At 37.7% G+C, this 26,810-nt stretch overlaps 1 protein-coding gene across 1 annotated transcript in view; it reads left to right on the top strand.

Moving 5' to 3' along the window:
• The first annotated feature begins 777 nt into the window (after positions 1-777).
• LOC129567997 (protein tiptop) overlaps positions 778-26,810 on the top strand; it is a 187,727-nt gene continuing 161,694 nt past the window's right edge. Inside the window, exon 1 of the mRNA XM_055445466.1 lies at positions 778-2,893. The gene's annotated coding sequence lies outside the window, so the exon portion shown is untranslated. The remainder of the gene's footprint in view (positions 2,894-26,810) is intronic.

The following is a 26,810-nucleotide window of genomic DNA, read 5'->3' as shown; positions in this document are numbered from 1 at the left end:
TAGCACGATGCGATCGTTTGAGAGAAAAATCTGTGCCTCGGTGCGCGTTTTTGTGCCGATGATTTGAGCGACATGTTCAAGCGTTTCTACACAAGCTGTGTCCATTTTTGCCTCGTTTGTGTGCATGTATTGAAGCATATCGATATCGTTTAGCGGGTGTTCGTTCAATGTTCACTACAATAATCGGTTGCTTGCATGCGTTCGATTTTGTTTCTTTTTTTCTTTCATCCGTTCCTCCGTTGTACTTCTTCTGTTTTGATGATCACGATTCTTCTCTTTTTCGCCCCAGACGATACAGTTCACGGCGGCTTATAAACTCGATGCGCGTTCAACTGGCTGTAAATGTGTGTGCATTGGACGCAAAAAATAAACAGAAAATACAATTTCTTCTTGTATCCATCGTACGTTTGCGTTTCGGTCAGTGTATGTTGTTTTGTCGGTTCGATTCGATTCGTTTTGTTCTCATGTCGATAGCGAGCAAATGAGACTGTTGTCGCTTTCGACTGTCATCGTGGTTACGCGTTTGTTGTCATCGTTTTGGTGTGCGAGTCGCAGCTGGATTGTCGTGTGTTATGCCATTTTATTCGGCTTCGATTGTGTGTGCCTGTGTATGGTTTTTTTGTTTGCTCTCGCTCTCTCTCTGTCTCGCTGCCAACACACACTGGTGGAACATATGCAAGATACTGATACTCAACAAACGGAACGTGTGTATACATCGATTCACGATGTTGTCGTTGCCGTCGTCGCTATCTAACAAGAAATTCCGTTTGGGTATTTAGTCACTCAATGTAATGTCTATAAGTTGGTAGACTTTTACCCCGAAATTCGCATACACATTCTCTATCGACAAAAAGCTTGTGCCGCAACCGAATAGCAATACCCATTTCGGATGGTGTGCATCAGTGTTGGTGACGCGTAATATACTCACTCGATTTCACATAAATACACACGGAAACACACACAGGCACACACACACACACTCTGTGTCGCATGTACATTGAGTAAAAATTCTTCTATGGAAAAATATTAATAACAATAATAACAATTTATAGAGACCATCGAAAAGGAATTCGTACATAGATTGTGACGTGAACATTTTGTGCACAATGCATTTTTTGATGCGCTTGCTATTTTCATCATTTTAACCGGAAAAAATGCTCAACATCGCAGTTTAAACGAAATAAACAATAATTTAAACACATTTTCTGTTATTTTCAACAATATTTTCATCGTTTTTTTTTTGTCGCAGCATAGTGTCAGTTCAATCGAAAATTGTGCAAATATTGAATGTTTGTGACGTGCAAGGAAAACTCGAATTCAAAATTGGTGACGTGCAAAATATTCGTTTAAAATCGTGTGACAATTTGAGTTTTCGTAAATAAAATCTGATCAATAAGCAAACTTAATGAACGTGTGTTTACATATTGTAATCGGCCGAGTAAAAACAGTTTGTGAAACGAATCGAATGATGAAAAAGTGACGTTTATTGAATATTTCAAAGCGGCTTTCATTTGATTGTGGGTGCATCACACAAAACGATTGAATAATTCCGAAAAAATACAAGAATTTTACTTTGACGTACATGCAAAGTGCAACTTGCAATTGCTTCAATAAACGAAGTGGCAAAACAATGAATAAAACGACAGCAAAACATCTCTGAACCTAAGCCAAGAACGTTTCTCTTAACGCTACAAAAATAGCACAGTTGAAATAGGTTTTTTTTGTTGCCTCAACAAATCTAAATATATTCACACACTGAGATTAAAAGCGATTTAAGTAGGCGGTGACTTATTTGCACACATGGTTAATCACGGCTTGTCGCGCTTCAACAAGACCTCTCCGACGAAATTTTACCAAAACAATAATAAAGCGATTATAACCAAATCGCGGCAACAAAAATGAGATGTGAACATTCTTAAAATAGCTTGTTAATTTCAATCAAAAAAGGAAATTTTGAGTAACAAAAACGGCGGACACGTGTGAACGTTTGCAATAATCGGTAAAATCGTGAAATCTGTGCGATGCATCGATTGACCCGTTGATATTGGTAATTCACTGCGAAGTGAAATTCATTGACTAAGAAAGAGAGGAGAAGGCTCAACGAATTCAATGAAATCTACAAATTGTGTGTTTTTTGACGTTTCGATCGAAGAGAAATCGCACAAAAAGCCTCACATCAATCCGTCGACTGGTGATGCAGAAAAAAGCTAAAGAATTTTATAAATAAATGAATGAACAATAAATTTAAATGAATTATTAACATGTTAATAGATAAATAAGAGAGCCAAGAAAAGACTCAGTGATTGAGTGAAGGGTGAACAGCTATTTATTTTGCATTGCCCGATTCAGTTTTGCAATAATCCACAGAAATTGTGTTGTAGAACAAGCAAATTCATAAACACACAACGATTCGCAAAAATTCGCCGCTAACAATTCCAAAACAACAAACAAAGCTGCAGCAACAACAACAGCAGCAGCAGCAACAAACGTGAAATTCATTAAACGAATTAAAATTTCGCAGAATAAAAATGCGGCGCGAGCGCGTTCGATGAAAATAAAAACATTATAAATCACTAATTCAATCGAATTTGACTGTTGTTTGCGTTTTGCCTGTTACGTTTGTCACTCAATATTCACAAAAATCGAGAGCGTCATTGTTTGCGCATTTCAACACACCAAGCCAGATTCAAGCGACTCGAAAAGTTTATTCTCTCACTCACTCGCAACAATCAAACAAATAAAAAGACAAAGTGAATAAATAAACCCGCGACTGGGTACACAATAAACCAATTTTTGACGTATATGAACGAGAAATTTGGCAATAATTTGTCTACATTGACGAAAGCCACCGCTTGGGTGAAGAATCCGGTTTCAAGACTTGAAATTCACCAAGGTAAGTAACGAAGTTCCATGAAATATGTGCGGCACCAAAATCAAATCAATATATTCATTTGGTTGCAATGGAGCTGTGTGTATCTGATTATTACTTGTATGTTTCAATTTCTTTGATTGGTGCATGCGAATGACCTCAATCGTTGCGATGAAATAATTCAACGGCAAACATTTTGAGGCCGACGAAACGAACTCGTCGAAATTGATCCGCGCGCCTCAATCTTGAGTAATCGCAATGATATTTAGATCAAGCGCAATAACCAATAAATAACATAATCAATTCGATTTTGATATCATATGTCTATTTCGGTATATAATCCAATAGCGATTGCATAGAAGTGTTGTGTGTGTATGTTTCGAGCCAAATTTTCATTCTCACTCAATAGATATACATTTTTTTTTTAAACATTTTGAATTTGATTTATTATCATGAACCACATTTTGAACATTTTATCTGAGAAATGTTTTTGGTTTTTTTTCTCTGCTTCTCTCGTACGTTCCACGCAATTTGAATGTCGAGCGCAAAGCGAAAAGAGACCGAGAGTGAATATCACTTTGAAAAAGTAAAACGGTTGGCGCCATCAAAGCAAATCGATTTAAACGATACACACGACACACTCAAACACTTGTTTTGCATTTACAACTACTTAGTCGGAGAGCAATACTTTGGTGGTGTTTTTTTTTGCTTCGATCACACTGGTGATTTATTTGGTTTCTAACTCCGAATGAATTGATCCATTTGAAATGTTTCGGCGATTGGTATACAACTTTCCATTGGTGGCTAAGTGAAATCTGATCGATTAGAAATTGTTTTTTTTTTTTCAAGAAAATATACAAACATAATTTATATTACATTGAAAAAATTGGAAGTGTGGCTAATATCGGTAGAATGGGTGAGAAAAATGAATCGAGTTAAGTTGAATTGAGTATTGAGTGCCGATGCATATATACCATTTAGTAAACACAATTTCCATTTAATTGTACCGTTTTTACATCTCGAAAAAAAAATCTTGCGATGAAATCAATCTCGCCTTCACCGTTCAATGAATGTTTTATGCAGCAGATCATTATTCAAAGCAATAAAAATAAAATCGGTGTGAGACTGACTGAGAGTGTTTGCAAAACACATATATTCGAAAGCCAGTCTCAACGAATATCATTCAATTGCATAATTAGTAAATACGTTTTTATTTTAAATCAATAAACTCATGGCTTGGAACTGTGTGGTGTGGCTCAGTAGCAACAGCAGTAAGACGTTTTCATCCAATGTTGTCGGACTCACAAGTCAAGGCAGTAGTAGCCATATTATTTTCCAATAAATTTCATGGTGTACATCTGCATATGAAGCCATATATACGCAATGAGCACACAGAGGGTGACAGAGAGAGAGAGACGCACACACATCCTCATACCCAATCGATTACACTAAAGACAATCATAAATTTTAACCGAACCAATATTTAAAGGCACTCCGAAGCCAAAACGTTGAAACTTCTTCATTGCTTTGGTTGGTCACTAAATGGCGATAATAATAATAATAACAGCTACAATAACAGCAACAGTAACACACGAAGAAGGCACTACATTTTTCTCTCTTTTTCTTTCGAAGTGCCTCTGTGTGTGTGTATGCTGTAGACAGTGTTCGTGCCGTGTCGATGTTCGAGTCTCTTTGCATTCGATATTCGTTCGTTCACACAGCAATCAATTGTTGCGTATGGTTCTTTGGCGTGCTGGTTACACAATTGAATCCCGAACAACTATTTTCTTATGAACTGACCGGAATGTAGCAAACAGCAAAAATCCTAGCGTGAAAAAGAATCGAAACTCAAAAAGACAGGCGAATTGAAAGGGAAGACGAAGAAGAAACGAAAAAATTCACCAGCAACAACAGTTGCCGAATCTTACGTTCGCATACAAAAGGCACACGAAACGAATTTCCCAAAAAGAACGGCAAGAGTAAAAGTAGATAAGCAAGCATTTGCCATAGATAGAAGAAATGAACAAGGCCATGGAATGGCATCGATGCCCCCATTGTACCAAGTGGTGAATTTCAAAAGAAAATCTCCGCACAAACACACACACACACACATCCATTGACGGTAAACGGCGAGAGTTTCATATGGCAGAAAAGTTCACATGCTATGCTATTCGAACACCAGAGAAAAAAGACAGAGTCACAAGCCAAATTCAAATGGAACAAGTCGTTATGAAATTGTATATCGGCAAAACAAAATGTAAATATGATGGTGCCAAACGTCGAAAAGTAACATATTTTCGTTGTTAAGTTGCCGATGCTGAGATTTGTTCTTTCTGCAAGATATTGCATGAGCATATGCTAACGTGTTTATACAACAATGAATGGTTGAAGGTAAGGCGAGTAAGGAAGAGAATGAGTGAGTGTAAGAGAAAGCATGAGAATGTCATGGAGAGTGGCTGATTCCAATTTGTTGAATGTGCGTGCACACTTCGAACACTCCGCATGTTGTACGATTATAACATATGCTCAAGCAGTTTCGTTGCAGCTCTCAAACAGATAGTTAGTGTCAAAATGAAAATCTTGCAAAATGGAATAAAATTATGACAAGAAAACGAGTGGACTTTTTGAAATACAAATCGAGAATCTTTCAATTTTTTCAATAAAATCCATTTTTTACGTTCCTTGTTTGAACTTTTGATCGAAATTACCTTTTATTATAACCGTCAATATGAATTTTCCACAATTTACGGTCTTTGGTTTATTGTTGCAGATTGCATGACTCGTTTTATACCGACAATTCTACATATCTATCGTGTCGTGTAATTATTTTAAATTTGCGTGACAGTTCATGTTTGATTTGTATAAATTATTTGATTTGTCAATTCCTTTCCTTTCTTTCCTTCCCAATTCCATTTTCCGTTTACATTTCTTTCGTCTCTCAAAACCAAAACAAGCTAATTTCAGTCTATTTTGGTATGATTTGAATGGAAATATAGATTGAATTAGTTTTGAACCGGAAATCGGATCTGGTGAAATAAAAAATGCATATGTGATTGAAATAAAACGTACACATTTTGATGTGTAGAAAAATGTTTGAAGCTGGAAATTGCGTAATCGTCAACAAGCAAAACGGAACAACAAACAACAGCACCACCATTCACTACACATCGCTAAATAATTCATAAAATTCTACCAAATGACATGTTTTATATCCAATTTTATGACTTCTGTCAACCGTTCCTTGTATTTTCAACAAAAACGACATGCGAGCAAATTGATTGTATGATTGACCAAATATTTCGTGTTCCTTTTCAGAGGAAAAAAAAGCCTCATAAAATGCTGAAATGGTTCGTCTCCAACCTGACTTGGCTCGGGAGAGTGAATAGTAGGGATTGTGCTGCGATGTATTTACAAGGCGCTCGTTGCTCAAGTGTATTCTCTGCTCACTATTCAACGATACTTGATGTGCATGTTTGTAGCACAAACAAGTACCGTTTCGATTTATAAATAATGTTTCGGCTCTTTGCAATTGCGGCGCGCATATTATTCATTCCAAAAAATATTATGGCTATTACGAGTGAATAAATTGCGCGCGTTGTCATTCGAAATTGATGATCCGAAAGCGTTGTTGATTTTATTTGTTTCGGTTTTACGGTCGGTTTTCTTACACACTTCGTGCGAGGAAATCGGGTTGTGCTGATCCATTTTCAATATAGATTCCCAGTTGGTTCAGTTAATCTGACTGACAAATTGATCATAAACCCACTTATTATATGTGAAGAAATCGGTTTGGTCAACGCGCCATACGTCTCTTCAAACATAATTACCCAGTGAACTGATGCAAAAATGGCAGCATTTGCCAATTGTGCAATCACATTTCTGTCTCCTAATTGCGAGACCAACGAGCGCAAGCGACAACTGAAACAAGTGTGTGAGCGTTAAAATGTTGAAGTGCAATGACAGTGATTACAGAATGAATGCATCGAGAAAAAAAAACCAGTTTTTATTTTCGAATTTATTAGAAAAATCACTGCTATTTGCATTTAAGCTGTCCGCGGCAACGTAAAACAGGCACACCGAGGAATAGAAACGAAAATGAAAATGACAATGTCTCAACAAATGAGTCATAAGATTTAGCAAATCACTTTCAATGTTCCAGCCATTTTTATCTCGTGCGAAATCGTCAATAGTCATAAAACGTCGGTACTTCCATCGGTTTTAATTAGAAACCAAAAGTAGAAGAATTTTTCCGGTTTTTCTTTTCTTCTTCGTAAATTTCGTTCGTTGGATAAACTTTTAATGCGTTCAATTAAAAATTTAACGAATTGAATTGTAACGAATGCATGAAGTTCATAGCATTTTAATGTCCAAGAAATTATAATGCGGCAAATATCTCTCCTAAATATTCAGGATCGTACCATGCAAAAGTCTCGGCGTTCTCGGCAGCGAGAGCTGTGCCGAGACGAGAAAATATTATATCTGGTTTTATTTCAATCTGCAGTAATTTAGTATTAGCTATTATTATAAAGTGCTAAGGGGAAGTTTTGACTTTGCCGTTGATGTTTTTCGTTTCGATATTGCTGTGTACTGTGTATACTGTACTCTCTTGGCCGAGAGTGAGAGAGAGAGAATTCGTAATTGGCATCGTATGCAGTTCTTCTGGAAGTGTTGATGGTGGCTTTTCGGTTGTCAGGTCGAGCTGTTGACGGTGTAGAGCGGCAAGAAGCTTCTCGCGTTGCGCTTTTTTTCATTAGATATGACGGTTCAGCCACTCATAAAGTCTTATTTTATATTACAAATGGGAAACATAAAGAAGCGAATTGTTAGACAGTTAAATTAAAATGAGCGAAAAGAGCACGAATAAAACACAACAAATTTCCAGAATAAAAAAACAAACGCGCTGGAAATTGGCGTACGATTTCACAAAGGCGAATTGTGAAATGAATTTTCCAGGCCAGACCAACGAGAGAGAACAATTCAACAATTATTTAAGAATATTATTCTCCATTCTTTCAGCGGGTGGCTTTAAGCATCTCGAAGGAGAGAGTGATGCTCTGCGCTGAGCGGAGCCGCTTACAGCGATTTTACAATTGCTGCTTCCGTTACACATGCATAGTTGATAAATAAATTTCGACTTGTGCTTTCGGAGTATTCATTTGTATTTATTTTCCTTCTTGGTTGGAACATTTGCTAGAAACTTACAATTCGCGTCTTTTTTTTCTAATTTCTTTTCCGCTGCCCGTTCTGTATCTGTGTGTACGTGCGTGCATGTCTGTTGGTTTTCATTTGTGAAAATATTATTTTTAATAAATTGGAATCTTTCTCCCGTCACCTTCCGCCATCGCCACCACTAGCACCTCCACTAGCGCAGACAAATAAGCACAAAAATCACAGGAGCTCTCGGGTATATACATAATTAGATGATAATGTTCAATATCTACGATACAACGTGATTTGTTAAAGCGTACGGAAGCTCGAAACCAACAGCAACGACCCATTTAACCCAAGCTCTCTTCACCATGCACAGAAAACATCATTCGTCCTTTGTAAGCGGTTTACATTTTAAGCGAATTACTTTTAAGTTAGAAGAACATTCCCGTTCTTCTCAATTACAACTGACTGGCGAAAGCGGTGGAAAAAAATATGCTGATTGTTAGCCTGGTTGCGCGCAATCCACCTCCCTCTCTCTCCTCATCCGCCTGCACTTCCCGCAACAATCTTTGTGGTTTTGGCAAAATAATTTTATTTAGGATTCGTTACATCGCAGAGCCACGTTTTATAAAACGAATTATAAAATGCCCGCGGACGAATTTTATTTACTTCGGATTGTAATTTTGTAATCTGTTTGATATCGTTGCTCATCTTTTGTGGGTATGTGTGTGTGTTCAAATTGACTTCATCTGGGAATTTCCTTTGATTAAAGACGACTGAGATATGGAATCGATTAAAATTTTTTTCTTTCTCTTTCTCTTGAAAATGAATTACGTGAGTCTATTGGATTAAATTGTTCCTTTGATCTCTAACCGGAATATTATTTCTAGTGTCTTCTACAATCTTAGTGACTGATTTGATGGATGGTGTTCGTAAAACTGGTCTCTTACTTACATGAAACTGTACACAAATTGACCGCAGTTATCGTCATCGGAAACGAGTATGAGTGACACATGCGATCGTTAGCAAAATTTGTGTTTGCCAAAAATAAAACTCGCAATGAAATACAAAGTCAATGATTGCAAACTGAACAGAAACATCAAACGAAACAGAATGAGTGGACGGAGGATATATAGCGAGAATTGCATTTAAAATGTTGCTAAAAATGTGACCCATCAAACGGACAAGAATCGAACGTTTACTCTTGACTCTGCTCGCACGTCGTTTTTATTGCCGAAAATACGTCGAACCATTCAAAATAAATGTGTTTTTTTTTTCCTTCATTAGTTGCACGATGCTAATAAAATGTCTTGAAATGTCCGTGGCAAACAGAAACAAAAAGTTCTTTCTTCCAAATCATGCACGACACTTTAAAATGGAATAATTTAGGAGTGTCGAATATTCGGAATGAAAACGCGTTACAGCAATTATTTGTCTGAACCGAAAATATTTGTTGGTCGTTTTCATTCCTGGCGTGTGGATTCCACACTGTGGAATGAGATCGTAATAGATCGATATTACGAAGTTGAAATGCAAGAAAATGTCCAAAATTGGCGAAAGAATGTAGAAAAAAGCACAAACACATACACGACAAATTCAGCGAAAGGAAAGCAAATTGTACATTTGTAACAATGAACTGTTTGACTATCTCCTCCATGTGCTAATTATCGTTCGCGTTTGGTTGCGTGCCTGGCAAATACGATTTAAGCAATGCCAATGCAAATTCCCTGGTCGTTAGACAACTGCTGGCGGTGGTGGTGGCGGCGAAGGATGAGCAAGGACATCGTGCACAGGCGGTGCCTTCTGCTGATATTTCGTACATAGCCGAAAACGATTCCACAAAATTTATGCATTCTAATTATTCGCCATAAAACTAATGCTGAACACAAGGTGTATTCGAGTATTGCACATTTTTGCATCCGGCTCCAAATCGCGATCCACTTCACGATTTGCTTCTCTCTCTCTCTCTCTCTCTCTCTCTCTCTCTCTTCCTCTCACTCTGACTGACACTGAAAATGTCAATGGACATGAAAAGAAGATACTACACAAAACGGACTAACCGTTTAGCATTCGGACAATTTAGTTGAATAGAATACGGCATACAAGCATATGCTGCAAGAGCGATTAGGCTCGATGAACCGGTTGCCAATCTTCATTATGGACGATATAATTATTTCGCGTTTTTTTTCAATTTTCAGTGAATATTGATGCACCAAAATTATTCAATTAATCTTATAGACTTGCTTCCCTTGACGAGAAAAAAACACATTGGGAATGAGGAAAAACCTACAATCATATCCTCTGCTACGCCCGATTTTACTTCGAGCCAATTTCCTATTACATAAAATTTATTTTCATTAGCACGGATCGGTTGAAGTGATGTGTTTGACCTATCACTGCCCGAATATCTAGAAAACAAGCGTTCGACTATTAGCCGAAACATAAATTTCGGGTGGCTTGCGTGTCTGACGTCGTGCGCTCGTGCATTCAATAGATTAATGTGTTACTGTAGCTAACGTGTGCATAAAGCGGCCGTTAAAAACAATTTACTCATTGTTTTATAGATTTTTGGCGAATTTTTCGGTGCGTCGGTTTTTTTTCTGCACTCCCTCCACCACCCGTCTCTCTCTCTCTCTCTCTCTCTCTCTCTCTCTTGCTACTGCTGCTACTGCATTCAGTTCTTTGATTGTTTTTATTTTTCGGTTAGTGGTGGTGCCGCAACAATCAATGTGGCGGTGTGTAATAACAACTCTCGTTTGCTCTTACCGCTTAAATTTAAAAATGCATGTGATATTTTACTGCAAACAGCACACTCCTTCGAACCATTTAATATGCACTTCTGCATCATGGTTACACGTCACTCGGCATTTTCGCGTACCACCGCGCGCTTTCGTGCACTTTTTTTTCCTGCGCTTGTTCACTTGTCCAGCGACGGATTTTTTTGTTGTGTATTTTGTTCGCCGTGTTATTTGTGTCGTCATAGTTGTTCGATGTGATTCTCTTGTTGTTGTTGTTTTTTTTTTTGCCACTGGTCGGTTCATGTCGAGTGTGATGCAGTAAGTTCGGTTTGTAGCCTTGATAGTGCACCGTTTATGCGATGATGCATTTTTATTGCACACAAAATACACGACATTATTGTGTGTGGCTCACACACACATCAGATGGCACAGAAGGGAGGCTTCCAAAATGGTATACATGTATGTACACGTACAAGTGTCGCGCATCGCACAGATTTCGGGCTAATAGAATATTTGACGTTGATATTTTTATTATGCGTTGAAAAACTGAAATTTTATAGTTTCAAACATTTACATAGCTGTTTTTTTCTGTTTGTTTTCATCTCAACTACACAATGAATGAAAAATACAATCGATGTCATTGTTGAGGTTGACGCCGTTGGTTTTTTTCCCGCGCGTTCTGCATATACAAAAACGCTGTTCCACGAAAAATTTCCAGTCATGCGATCCAAAATATGCATTGGTTTTTTTCCCTCGTGATTTTAGCCTGTTACAACATATCAGACAACTGATGTATTGAATAGTTTAAGCGAACAGTTGTTGGCCAGTGAACACATTCTACCTTCGGCTATGCTAGTTTCCATTGTCCAGTTTGCACATGAAAATCACGGGGAAAAAGAAAACTCCACTTAAATTGGGCAATTTTTGTAGTTGTTTTCGACCGTTCAATCGATTTGATGCTGGTGCGTCACATACACTCTCGCTCGAATTGATCGTTCCACAGGTAAATTGTTACAAATTAAATTTATTGTCCATTTTTTTGCCATTGCAATTGCTACACAGCTATTGTACTCCTGGTGCGCTTCTTTGTCAGGGACTTTTTTCTCTTTCGTGCGCCATTTCTGTATATGCCATGTACCATATCAGTAATGCAACTGGCTTTTAAATATCCAGTATATGAAACGAGAGATGGCAAACAAAAGCAAAAGTTGTCCAACCAATTGAGAATTGGACACACACACACACACACACACACACACAAAACTGTGAAAGCCATAAAAATACAACTATTGAATTAAAATTTATGCCAAAGAGAATATAGATAAATATGCAGCAACATTAACATCGACACCCGTCGATGCCGAGCGTTACTCGATATACTCGCCATAGTCAAAACAACAAAAAAATTGCCAAATGTAAATTAAATTCGAATGAAAAAGTAGCTCGTTGTTCGTAGTGCATATTGGTTTTAGATTTGTGCGAATGAGTTCTGAAGCGATTTTTCATTTGCCATTTTTTTGGTCGACCATTCCCAATGAACTCACATCAAAATCAATCCAACATCGGGCGAAAGGTTTAAATTTAATTATAGAATAATTCGTTTTTTTTTTTCAATTAAATTGGAAAAATAATTCGAAAAACGGATTTTTTGTCGAGGGAATTGGTAGCAATGGTAGTTTATAAACTACTCGATGATTTAAAGGTTTATTTAAAGGCTTCCGTGTCCATTTGTTTACCTTTAAAAATTTCTCATCTCGAAGCCAATCGCGTAGTCATTGAATTGAATCAAGCGCCCGTTTCACTCAGGAAAATAACCAAATTCACATAAATAGATTGAAATGAGCAAATAAAAAGTCAATGATATACATGCGGATATACGGCGATGCCGTTGAAAATGTCAAAATGTGCTGGGATCGTGAATGTGGCCGGCTGCTTGTCTAATTGCTTTCCAGCTGGTGGAACTGTACTCTATCTGATTTGGCGATTGCAAATAATTTCGCTTCAATAAAAATGGCTTTTCTTTCGGTTCCCCGCCATTTACAATACGATCGATATTCTTGTGGTGCTTGGCAAAGCTGCAAATTCTGCGAATGTGATCTCGTGATAGTGTTATTTTGCTTGTTGTAATTGTGCAATTGTGGTATGCATCAGCCAGCGGAGAATGAAATATTTCAGTGCATGACATTTTGAAATATACCAAATTCGTGCACAATTACCGAACGAGTGCACGAGCCGATGCCATGAACTGACTGAGTCGAAAGAAAAGTAACAATCTGTTGTTTTTTTTCTCAGCTCGCCAGGTACAACACACATACACACAAATTTCGTTTACAGAGATAAATATGAAGGCGCGAGCATTCAAAAAAATGACACAACAACACAGAAAGAGTGAGAGACAGGAACAAATGAAGAGAAAAACTATGCCGTTTACAAAAGAAATGGTAAATCTAATTGAGTTGCTACGAACTCCAAATAGCCAACAAACAAACCAGAACATACACATATAGGCGATGGCGAAAAAAAAGAGAGGAGAAAAGCGTTTACGTATCTTGTGATCGCTTATAATATGATTGCCTTTTTTCCTCATTTGTTCGTCGACGGATTTTTATGTCTTAATTTTTCAAATACTGTGTGAGCCAATGGTTGTTGGGCCTGTGTGAACCACCGTTTCGTCAGTTATAAATGATGTCGATTACTGGCTGCTTGCTTTATTGCTGCTATGAACAAAACTAATCTCTATTTGAAGTCAAGCCCATAAACAGAGTTTGATCATTTTGGAGCGTGAGCGCGCGCACACACAAAGTTAATTCCAAGGGAAATACGATGAATCCCATGTACTCTCTGTATAGAAAAAAAAACAACAATACACAGCCACATCAACACGATTCCACACACTAATAGAAATACAACACAAATTATGGTCATTAGCGGCATTTTTTTTTGTTTCTGTTTCGATAATCCTTTTGTTCTTGCCTTATTCTTCAATATTTTTCGATTCGTGTAACAAATGGGCATCGTGGCGCACTTCCATAGCGTTCACGTACACTCATAGAATGTGCTCTTAATTATGATTTCATTTGGAAATGACAGAGTGATCCGTTTTACTTACAATTCTCTCTCTCTCCCGCGCGCGGACTCTCTGATTGTTTGGGTGTTTCTTCTTCCAATTCGACTCATTTCAATCATGGCGGTTCGGGAACATTTACAAATTACCATTGATGATCATTGAAGATTTGAGCGAGCGGCACATAACAAAGCAGACTTAAAAAAAGGTGTATGTTTTTTTCATTTTTCTTCACAAAAGTCAGAAAAAAAAATTATTAATCTTCATTTCGTTCATTGGTTTCGATTCCGCTTTGTGTACTGTGTTCGTACGGGAAGTGGTCGGTGTGCGTTTGGTTTGAGGCTGGTTCGAAAAAAAAACATAACAAAAGTGATGAACCAAAAAAATGGCCGTTAAAAAGCAATTTAACTAAAAAGCCTTGATCCATTTCGTGAGGTTTTGTTTCATTATTTCGTACTGAACTGGCAGTGTGGGACAGTTTGCAGAATGCCACCATTTTGTGTGTGTGTGTGTGTGTTTGCAAATATCGTTAATGCAATGTGTGCTAATTCATATCCTCGAGTTTATCTTTCACATTTAGCTCAAAAGCGATTGCTTTTTTTGCTCCTCGTCACAATGTTGACGTAAAAGGTTTGTATCACGCATTCGCATTTACTACATTGCTTGCGATTGGTGTGATGGTCCTTATGCTATGTACAAAAGCGGAGCTATGGTGAGCTCGAATGAGCAATGCTGAAAACTAGAATGGATTGTGTGTGTGTGTACTGTGTTATACGGTACGAAAAACAGCGGGGTGCATTTTCATTAAGAATGAAAAATGATGAGTAATCAATCATTCATCCCTCTTCTTCGGCAGCAGGCAGCTCCCTCTCTCTCTCGGTGTATTCGTCAGTGCTAGTGATGGCAAGAGCGCATACGTATCATCATCGTCGTCGTCGTCATCATAGCAACCCATAGCCATCTCCATGATTTGGGCACACACAAATCGTGCACAAGCGTATATATGATGTGTTTTTGTTACTTTCGTTTTTCAGATTTATTTGTTTAGTTCTTCTTTTTGCCCATTTCCATTCGGTTTGTTCAGGTTCTCTACACTATTCGTTGTGTCCCGTTTCGATTATATGTGCATTCCTTATGTGTGCGCGCATTTCCCAATCTTATATATATTTAGATGGGTTTCACATAGCACAAGCAAGCACACGGTCCTATGTGCGCAAAGCAAATGTTTTATCATAACAATATTGTGATTGCTAGGATGGAATGAAAATGGTACGAGAACCGGTATGGCTGTGTGTAGGCGACTACAGAAAATGCCATCGGAACTGTCAACTGCAAAGGGATCATTTTGACAAAGACAAAAACAAAGCGATACTAAACGCAAAGAAGAAGAAGAAGAAGAATGGATTCGTAATAGGATTTTCTCTCTCTCTTTTTCGTGATGTGTATACCTTATACACACAATAGCACGTCAGTTGCTTGTTCGCCGTTGTATTTTAACATTTATGAGGCTGTTGTTGCATTACACCATGCTACACGGAGTTTTGTTCTTTAATTCCATTTATTTGTATATGCTTACGGTACGGCTTGCTCTCTCTTTCTCTCTCTCTCAATGTCGTTCAGTTGTTGCCGCTTGTTGGTTTTTGACGAGGCAAAGAAATGGCGTTGATGATTCTCTGGTTCTCTCGGTGTGTGAAATGTGTTTTGCCACTCTTTTGACGAAATACAAACACATTCGTACGACATGCGATGTACAGTACACGCCGATGAAGAAATCGGATATATGATAGAGGAAAGAAAAAGGCCCCTCCTATCCCATTCAAAATCAGTAGTCCTTGTACACAATACGATGACGATGACGACGACGGCGACGACGACGATCGCTGAATACACACGGTTTGCACAATAGAAATTTGGTGAATGTTTCAACTTTGTTGTAAATGTGCATATATTTTATTCATAAAGCCAAATGTTAAGCAAATGATTTACGAATTTAATCATCGTTACGCTCTCTTTCTCTCGCAGTATCGCATCATACACACACACATATATAAGACGTACATAGATCTACTACATAGCATGCATACGATTTTGTTGTTGCCTGGTTGTGTGCTGCTCTCTGAAATGATACAAATTCAATTTCATTTCCATCTTTTGACTGTTCCTTGTTTCTCGGTGATACGCCGTCGTTTTTCCGTTTTATTTGATTGTAGCAAAAGCATAAATTGCTTTCCATTTCTTCTTTTGGCTAGTTTCATTTGTCGTTTTTCATTTGCTTGCTCGGCTTCCATTTCTCGCACACCGAACAGAGCTTAAAAATTAGACAGATTGTTAGATAAATGCTATTTTATGTGGAAGTGACGTGCAGTCATATCCAAGTAGAACTTCTGCTGCTGCTGCTGCTACTCTGAGCACTGAACGTGAATACAGAGCGGCAAATGAATCGAGATCCGAATATCTTTGAATGTATTTATGCGGCAAATAAATTTCAACTTTTGATGTCAGAGCACCCATTCGCTCATTTTCCACAAGACGTGGATACGATTTGGGTATGTCATACACTCGCTCGCTCGCTTTCGCTTCTCATTCACTCATACACACACAAATCGAATTAAAAGCATTTGGTATTTCCTTCCACCCAGTGTATGTTTAATGCCAAATGCTCATTTTTTGCTGTCATTCGTGAAATAATACAAAATATCTCTGAAGAAATGCCTGAAATTAATCCTTTTTTATGCTAGAAAAGATGACGGGGTAGTGGCTGAAATGGTATTGGTAGTGGTGTGGTATGGTGGTGATTGTGATAATGACGACCGTTCTTGCCATGTGCGCGCGCTCCTTTTCTCGCTCTCTCTCACCCATCCGTACTCGGTCGGCTCAAATGCTCGTTGTGTCAAAATGACACCCATTAATCATAAATATTTATTTCAGTTTTTCTTTTGCTCCCGGTTGTCTATTTTTTCCATCAGTTGTTCGTTCATTTCCCTTCTCGCTGGCAAACTCCAGTTTGTACGCTTCGATATTGACATTAAAACTTTTTTGTCGGATGTCTCCAGAGGTGGAGGAGAGCAAGCAAGCAGGCAAGCAATAGCAAACGAGAGACACACAAAGACCAAATGAAATGCCATTATTATAAATTTTTCTTTTGGGCTGGTGTAGTGTGACGCTGGTGCCGTTCTGTGCTCTCTTGTGTGCAGATACATACAGTTTATATAACATAACGAACGCACGAACGAATGAGTTTTTCGAAATGAGAATAATGATAAGGGTTGGATTCGATTCAAATGTTCCATTTTAATACACAACTAGGTAAGTGTGAAGCAAACACACAACCATATCTGAAAAAGGCTAGCGCACACACACATACACAAACACATGCATACACTTGATTCGGGAATAAATTAGATTACATTCGAAGATAAGTCGTAAATAATATTTTATTTTTGGGAAACGACAACAACAGCAGCGGATCCCATCAAAAATCTGAGGTGAAAACTTTCGAATAAATGATATATAACCCGATCAAATCGTAGCGTTTGCGTCTTCATTTTGAACCAACCACCACGCTGCCACATTCATCTAAATGTACAAATTCCAACTTTTCGGAAAAGAAGATAGACGCGCTCACATTTCGACTGAATAATTTTCGAAAGCGTTTTTGAACATTTAATTTATTAATATTTCAATTTATCCTAGCCCGACGAAAATTTATGGACTCCGAATCCAGTTGCCGATGTTGTTACACCATGTTGGCCAATGAGTGTGCGCATACGTCAATGTGTCAATGTTTAAGAAAGTTCGAACGATAAAAAGAGCAACGAGATAAGCGAAATAAAGAAAGAAAAAAAAACAGCAGAGAAAAGGAATACGTAAATGTTAATTGTGTAATGTGTATGCGTGTGATTGGGATTTCGTTCGATTGTGAAACGTCGATCTGCTCTTCATCGCCGTTGCCGTCTTCGTTATCGTCGTCGTCGTCGCCGTTGTTGTTTTATTCTCAGTTATGCGATCCCAATCGTACTTCACGTTCATGCGCTGCCCCTGATGATGCGTTGGACTGAATAAATTTCCAAGAGGAAAATGTGTCGAAGCAGATGTTTTATGGTGTATCATTGGAACTTTGTTGTTAATTTCTAATAATTGGAATCGATTTTTTTTTTCTTCTTCTCTCGGTGTATGCTCGAATTGCTGTTTTTCATTCGTTCATTTTGCTGCTGCTGTTGCTGCTGTGCAATGTGTGTATTGAAGCCATGTCCCTTTGCCGCCGAAGGTATAACGAATCAGCGATGAAGCGATATTTTTTAATTTATTGCGCAAAATGAAATGAAAAAAAAGGCAAGCAGCAACGCAGCAGTAACAACAAATGGGTGCGAGAGCGCGCGGCCATACACATTCGATGTGCAGGAAATTTATTTAAATCAAGACAACGCAACTTGTGAACAAAATGTCTAATTATTGTTTTGCCTCGTCACGGGCTTATTTCACTTTGATTTTGTGTAAAAAAATATAAAGACAAAACCAAATGGCCAAATCGAATCGAATCACAACAAACAATACGAAAATGGGCAATGAAAAAAGTAGAAATTTTCTTATGAAAATCGACAGCGGATCGCTGAGCTGAACAAAGCAAAAAAAAAACGAAATAAAATCAAGAAAAATTCAAGAGGTATGGCAACAAAAAAGCGACAGTATCTCTCACGTCGTCTTCGACATTTATTTTTCGTTTTTATTTGCATCTTTTCGACTGTAGAAAAAATATACAGAGAGCAAAAAAAAACCAAACAGCAATTTGGAGTTCGGCAAACATCGATTTGAAAATTTACTGCCTGCAATCGATAAACCGCATCGCACCAAAATGGCATCGTGCAGCATCTTTCAACTTGTTTTCCTGCATTTTCTCTGCATGTATTGTTGCTGTTGCTTCTTTGTTGTTGTTGTTTTGAATATTTCTGTTGGGTTCATTTCGTCAGTTCTCCTCTCGGCTGGTGCTTGTGAATATGCGAGAAAGATTGCTTTGCGATTTGCAAAAAAGATGCAAATGCCAAATGTAGTAGATGAACTGAACGTGCGTTCATTCTGTAGCACATTTTCTTCGATGTTTATTCTTCTGTTGTTTTTTTTTTCTTCGGTTCGTTTCCACTAGTAAGCATAGATTTTTGCTGCATTCTATACATAAAATATCACAGAAAAAAGTGCAGAGATAAAGCATACACAAAGTACACATCATGCTCGCTTTTTTTCCGCTCTCTCCCTCTATCTCGCTCTCACTCGCTAGGTCTCCTCTCCTATAAATTCATGATCATCTCTTTGGTTGCCAGTGAATTCAAGTGAAGCAGACGCGATAACGTCGCTGAACATTTTTAACGTATTGACAAAAACAGGACAAAATATCTGAAATTCTTTCAATGAGTTCTCTTTCTACAGCGCTACCTCTTTTCATCCACTCACGATGCACCGAGAGAGCACCTTCGCCTTCACTTCGGTGTTTTTGGATTCATCGATTGTTTCTGGTTCACGTGAGTAAATTCTGTTGCTACGATTTGTGCGTTCGCTCAAGAAAAGAAAAGCGAAGCAGAAAAAAAACCGGCGAACAACGACAACGGCGGCGACGACGACGACGACGACGACATTATTGACAGAAAGGTTAAAACAAAAGAAATGCTCAAGAAACCATAGTCATCGCGTTTTAAGAATTGCGTAAAAGAAAAGACGTACGTTTACAAAATGGACTCGATGATCCAAGTGAACAATGTGTTTGGCGTTTCCAGTAGAAGCATCAACAGTAGAATATGATGATAGACTGGCGACAGAGTAACAAAGAGCTACATGAAAATGGCAACAAAAACATACATAATTATATAAATTATATCGAACGTACTTCATCACAAGCACATACAGGCACACCGCACACCAAAATGCCATATCGTTTGTGTGAACATACATCTCTCGCTGAATATATCTGTGTAGCAACACATTGACTCCCAAAAGATCTCCTTTAGCTTGACTTGTCACTATAATGTTCGAATCAATAAATTTACGGCTTCTGCATCATTAAATACCTATATATTTTTTTTCGGTCGCGTTTTTTTTCCTCTTCATCGTCTTACGTTTTATGTTATAAAAACACATCGCACGTTTCGATGTTTCTTCTTTCTTGCACCTTCTTCCGTTCCGGGACCCTAATGTGTTTGTGTGATATTGAAATTACATGCCACACCGTAAACAAACCAGTGCATATTTCTATGCTAAAAGATCTTTGGGAATTTTGTTGTTGCTGGCGTGTTTTTTTCTTCCTTCCATCGCCGGTGCTCATGGTAAAAAGAATGGTTTGTGTTGAGTATGAGCCGATGCTATTAGTGAAATTGGTGCCACCTCGCACACTTTGCAAACTTAAAGCACGCACCCTAATCATTAGTACCATTCAATGTGATACCACTTAAATGGTACCTGAACTACGCGAATCACTACACAATTCTATTACTTGTCGATTGAGCGAAAATGCAGCGGCGTTTCATACTAATCATAACAATTCCAAAGTGAATATAGCTATATATCATGACTTGGACTAGCCGTGGCCAAGCACATGATTACAGAATTTTGGTCGCGCGCATTCACTGTGTGTGTGTTTGTATTGGAACGAATGGGGCATAAAATGGTAAGTGCATTTTTATCGCACTTGAAACACATAAGGTAGTTGATGCACGTTACATTCCATGTTGACTGTCCGATATTGTTTTTGAAGAGACGAAAAAAACAAACACATCGAAATACAAAAAAAAAACGAAATCCAAATCGTCATCAGCAACCAGGCATAAAACAATCGATCTGCAACATAAATAGCGGAAAGAAAATGGCATCTACATAACAACGTGAAGAAACTGCTGCAAAAACTCAACGTTGAGCGCACGGACAACGAAAAGATCTCGAGCTATAAAATTGCATCTGTAGCACGAAATCGACGACATAAATAGCACATACATATCGAATGCAAACGGAAAAGAAATCCACACATACACATAAAAACCTGGTCAAATATTTTAAACAAAGCACCGGCTACAGCAACGCGCAGCAATTCAGCAGAATTAATCAATTACCAGTGCATAAGGTCACGATTTAGTTGCTGCCGCTCTTTATATACACATAGCGCTTTTTTTCAGCCTTCTTTCTTTCTTTTGTATAGTTCGATTTTTTTATTTTCTTCATTCGTTTCATTATTATGCCCGAGCATGTGAGGCTTATGGTGCCTTTTGTCTTCCGATTCCATTGCCGTTACCGTGTGTGCGCCTAAAACTTTTCATGTATTTACAATATTGTACGAAGAATGTGCAATAACAAGTCGAATGCGAATGGCGACAGAAAAAAAAACTGTCGAACAAAGAATTGTATGGTTTTTGTCCTCAATCTCAGCCCTTTTTGTACGCATTGTGGAGAAATCGTAGATACATTTGATAGTTATCGAATCGCAGTCATATAAATGAATGCACAAAATCTGTGTGGTGAACAAAATTAGAATATATTCTAACAGCCAACGAGAAAAACGTTCGATTCAGAATCGTAGTCGTCAGAAATGTGTGTGCATGGCAAAATCGGAGGCTTCATCATTATTCTAACCTGTTTCCCATTTGTTACATGCGCTTTTAGTCTTGCTGTTGCTGCTGCTGCTGTCACGATCTTGCTACACAAAATTTGATTTATTAGATTCTTTGAAGCAAGTTGTCTGTGCGGATCGCGGTTCGCGCCCGCTTTTTATCAGTTTATATGGCGTTTGAAGGCTTTTACATTAAATCGAGCGATCAACAGGCGTATTACTAAATTGTCAAACAGAGAGAGCGGAAAAAAACATATCAGTGGAAAAACAAACAGCGTGATATTTAAATATCCGATTCACATAGTAAGGAGGCAACAGTTGTATCATTTTTTAAGCACTCTCGTAATCGTCACATTTATGTAAGATAAATTAACAGTTAATTGAAACATAAACATTTGTTCATGTCTGGTCTCGGTTTTGTGCTCGTCACTTGCCATACGGATTACCCGTTATGCATCTCGTTGAGTTTTTCGAAACCAAGTGCAAAACTGGAGTTGAAATTTCAGGCTATTGGGAACGAATGATATGTGTGTACGAGGTTTGTACATCGCTGTTCTTGATGTGATTTTATTGCGTTCAAATAATAAGCAGGTGCAATGAACAAAAATTTGAAGATTGCACACTACATTGTATGCCATTGACGGTTCCGTATTACAAACCGAAGTACATAAATAAAATGTTGAAAGACTTTTGCCGAATGAAATATGTGGCGATTACATGAATTCGACACATGGAATGGTACGCAAATGCATTGGCACACAAACCTGATACAAATCTACACAGAAAAATACAAGAATAAAAATGTTTCAATCGCAAGTTTCAAGGTGCAACAAATAAGATGAAAATACGATGAAAAACGGCGATTAATCGCGAATTGAGTCTCTTAACATGGAATTATCAGAGCGACCAGGCATTTTCAAAGCTCTGCCCATAATGTATATACACAAATGGAAATGAATAAATTTCATTGTTATGTTCATTTTTATGCACATACCGAAAAAAATTATTATAATATAATTGAGTTCATCTAAATATTGTGTAAAATTTAATCAATTGAAAAATCTAATCGTTGCAGCAGTAACAATGCAGAAATTTTGGTGTGTTGTAAGCTCAAATTAAAATATTTAGTTCGGAAATTTATTTAAAATATCGCTTGCAATAAATGTAACGTCAATTCATTTATACTGCAAATTAGTTCGGCTGCAACAATTCATTTGGAATGAAACCATCAAAGAGACGAGGGAAAAAAAACAATAAACAAACAACCAAACACAATTCGATGCAGCAGCGAAATTGAATAATTTTTTGCCATCAATTAACCGAATGAGAAGATGAAAACAAAAAATCGCATTTATGTAAATGGATTATGGAATAGATCATGCATAAATTACTGCAGAAATTGCATGCATTTTTAAAATTAGAATGGCCATTTCATGTGAATGTTGCGGACGCGCGCGCGTGCTCACTGTGCCGCAAAAAAGCGGATGCGAGATTTGATTTTAAAAACGCCGATTTTGGAATGTGAGTGTGTTTTGCTTTTCTATCAATTTCAGTAATTAAATTAGTCAGAGCAAATCATTCAATTAAATGATGTAAATAAATTTCGATAATAAATTGGTTGGAAAAATTGGCTGGGCCACGTTCGAAGTGATCATATTTTTTCCGTAAATGAACAACGAATGGCAACGGAAAAAGCATTAATAAATTTCACATAATTCTAAATCGCATGCACACACACACAACTCACACACTCGAAAATAAGTATGACGAAAATTCCCGCATTTTCCAATTGCTATTTATGTGGGGACTATTGGAAATGACGTTTAAATAAAACGTAAAATACAATCGAATCCCATTTATTTTGCGCTGATTAATCGTGTCAAGTGCGCGATGCTAAATTATGGTTGGAAATTATTTCAAAACTGATTTTTTTTCCGTTCGTTCTGCCCAGCCCGTTTCTGTTCCTGTTCAGTCTCTTTAGCTGTTGTTGTTGTTTGTCAAAAGCAGCCGAATTCGGCTGTTGTGTTAGAGAGAGATTAAACTATTTTCAAATTTATTAAACCGCTGGTATTTTTTGCGCTTTATGTCGTAGATTGTCAGTCGTTTTAGTTGTAAATTGCCCCATTTGCCATTTCGCTGTTGTCGAGTGATAAACATGCAGCGGCCCAAAACGAATTTTCCCAACGTGTAAATAAAGTGTTGTGCATTTGACAGTTTTCAGCTAAAACTCCCTCTCTCTCTATCTCACTCTCGCCCCTGTCGCTCTCTCTCTCTCTCACTCTCTCATAATATAATTATCAAATAAACGGAATGTATTTATTTGGATATTTGTAACATGTCCAACCGAAAAATTATATGCACACGAAACATAATTAGATGCATGTGTGCTATTGGCACGTCTGTCGCTAAAAAAGGTTGTCAAAAATTGCGCGTGCATCGGCACCAACACAAACACGCACGTACACACTGCATTCATTCACACTCCACTCGAACATCCGCATCCGTGTGAAATGATGCTCATAGTTGTCAGTGCCATTTTTGGATGTGGATAGTATCAATTCAGGCAATGATTAGCTGCTGTTCATTCACACCACTTCGCCTATCTAGCCACAGATTTATTAGGATTTTTCACACAGATATTTATTTCTGTGGCTGTGAATGGCTCTATCGCGCGCTCCCATACGCGCATACACAATGTCATGTTCCAGAAGAGCGTGTAAATGTTTTTGGCTATTTTCGAAAAATACCGGTCCAAAAATAAAATTTCATTGGGACGCGTTTCCAGCGAAGTGTTTTGTGGATTTGAATGACGTGCATTCGCTTAGATTCACACACACACACATCAGCATATTCATTAGACATTGTGAGGTTTGCATAAAAGTCTGTGCATGAGTGAAATATTTGTGAATAGCGACAAACAGCAGCAGCAGCAATAGCAGCAACAGCCATTCAACGATCACCGGACGGACATTTGGGATCGTTGGAGAGCTAGAAACATCAAGCGCATTACCAATTTAAATGAGTTTAGTTTTTCTCTCTATTTTTGGTGCACATCGCATTCAAATACATTCAATTAGAATGACGATGGGGATTTCGGGGGCAGTGGCACTCGAAATGAAATTCACACTGCACGAACACCACGTACATGGCAATCATAAATTAATCTGAACGAATTTGTTTATTAACAATAATTTATGTCACAGAGCTGTACACTATTTAGTGGCAAACGTAGCATGCGGTTAAGTTCTTTGTTTTTTTTTTCTAGCGGCATTTGTTTGAGTGGTGTTCCAGTTTTTTTTTCTCTGCTTCGCTCTCAGGATGTATTATATTTCTGGCGCATCGAATGCGATTTTGGCAAAACATATTATAAGCGATATGAAATCCATGCCAGTTGCCAACGCCACAAAAACCTAACAAAAAATATGATTTCCACTGATATGGCCTATTTTGTGCCAGTACATACACACACACATTTTATTAAACTAATTGAATATTTCACCCCATATGGGTTCGGCGATGTGCCCATCCATTTCATCATCATAGATAGTCACATACAGACACATACTCACATCTATAGAGCATAATTGTCGAGCTAGACGATGAACAAAAATGGCGGGTAATTATAATTATAATGCGTCCACAAAATATGTGAACCGTTGAACAGCCGTTGTGGTATATCGATGAGACAATTTATGAATGTGACGAAATACTAGTTTCAACCATAACTGAAATAGCAAACGCTGTTCGTCTGAGCTCTGAAAATGTCTCTACATTTTGTCACCCACACACCATTTTCCTTCATACTGTGAGTTTTGCGTCGAACCAGCGCGCAATTGTCTACGATTCTCATTTTCAAAAGAATTCAATAGCTTGTATTTATCAATTGTAATGACCCAAGAAAATACGAATGAGAGTATAGTCACACGTTACAGTCTACCGAAAACTACTCTTCTAAAATAAACGCGCCTTTCCTTTGGTTCACAAAATTCATTTGTCTCGACGACTTTATTTTTATGACGTGTGAACTTCAATCAATAGTCAATTTTTGGTGACATTCCTTTTAAATATTCGGTCAGATGAAATAATCGTTATGTATTTCATTTAAAGCGATTTCCTTTGATTTTCAAATCAAAACAGTTTGAGTGGGATTGTCAAACATCTTAGAATTGCTTGCAGATTTGTTGCATTCCAACGTAGTTCTCGTAATACGAATGATATATTTAATGATTTTGAAATGTAAAAATGTATCAAAGTCCAAATATTGAATGAAACTTCCATTTGAATAACGTTAAAAAAGCGTCTGTTTTGAAATTGGTGAGTGTGAAGACAGTTCCAATTTTTGGTTAACAGAAAGCAGAGAATTTGGATTCAAAGTAGATAAGAACAAAGTATCAACAGGTGGTAGTGGTTTCAAAAATGAAGACTTCTTGTATTTTATCAAATTGGAAAAGACAGTTCCACCGAAAGCCTTAACTGAATTTAAAAACGAAACATTTACAAACATCGGTTTGGATACGCTTGATGACAGTGAAGTTAAAAAAGCACAAATTCATCCTACACGTCGAAATGAATAGAAAATTGGCCGGCACATCGTCATAAGAAATCGTTCAAAATTATAATCATCTCCAGTGCATACATGTATCTATAGATCTGCGCTAATTACACGCAGACATGCACGAATCGTGAACAAGTGGAAATTTATAGCGTGCTTTTTATAAATTACTTTTTCATAACGCGTTTCATTCGAAAGAGAAGAGAAAAAAAAACTCGATAGTGTGGTGCATGTAAGAGTGCATTCCGAACGAGATTTTCTTCGGCTTTTTTGTTGCGTGTCGAATGTTGGCATTATGTCGACATTTCATCACACATACAAAAATATATATCGGTTCAGAGCAAGAAAATCAAAATGTATATGCATGAGAGGAGTGAGAGTTAAAACGAAACGAAAGGCCACGATGTGTGAAGAATAGAGCTGCCCAGTTTCCATACGGCCATTGTGTAAACAATTACGTATCGGATCGAATAGAAAACACAATTCCTCACTTTGCAACTCATAAATTATATCACAAGAAGAAAATACGACTTTTTCTCTCTCTTCTCCTTCAGCGTAGAGACAAGAGAATAAGAAGAAGAAACAAAAATCAACATCTTCAGCAATAATCCTACATTCATACGGTTATTTATACACGTTTTTAATGTAGCATTTTACATTCGATTTGTGGATGGATGAAAATAACTCAACACATTGCACAAAATTTCATAGATGAAGAGAATAGGATACATCACGATTCGTTTGTTATCGTTGATGTGGATGCCATAGCTGATGTTGGATATATATAATAATGAAGAGAGAGAAAGAGAGAGAGAGAGAGAGAGAGAGAGAGAGAGAGAGAGAGAGAGAGA

The sequence above is a fragment of the Sitodiplosis mosellana genome, unplaced genomic scaffold (genome assembly GCF_009176505.1).
Source record: "Sitodiplosis mosellana isolate CC-2019 unplaced genomic scaffold, AAFC_SMos_1.0 Smas_scaffold_14, whole genome shotgun sequence".
Classification (NCBI taxonomy): Eukaryota; Metazoa; Arthropoda; class Insecta; order Diptera; family Cecidomyiidae; genus Sitodiplosis; species Sitodiplosis mosellana.
This window is presented reverse-complemented; position numbering and strand designations above follow the sequence as displayed.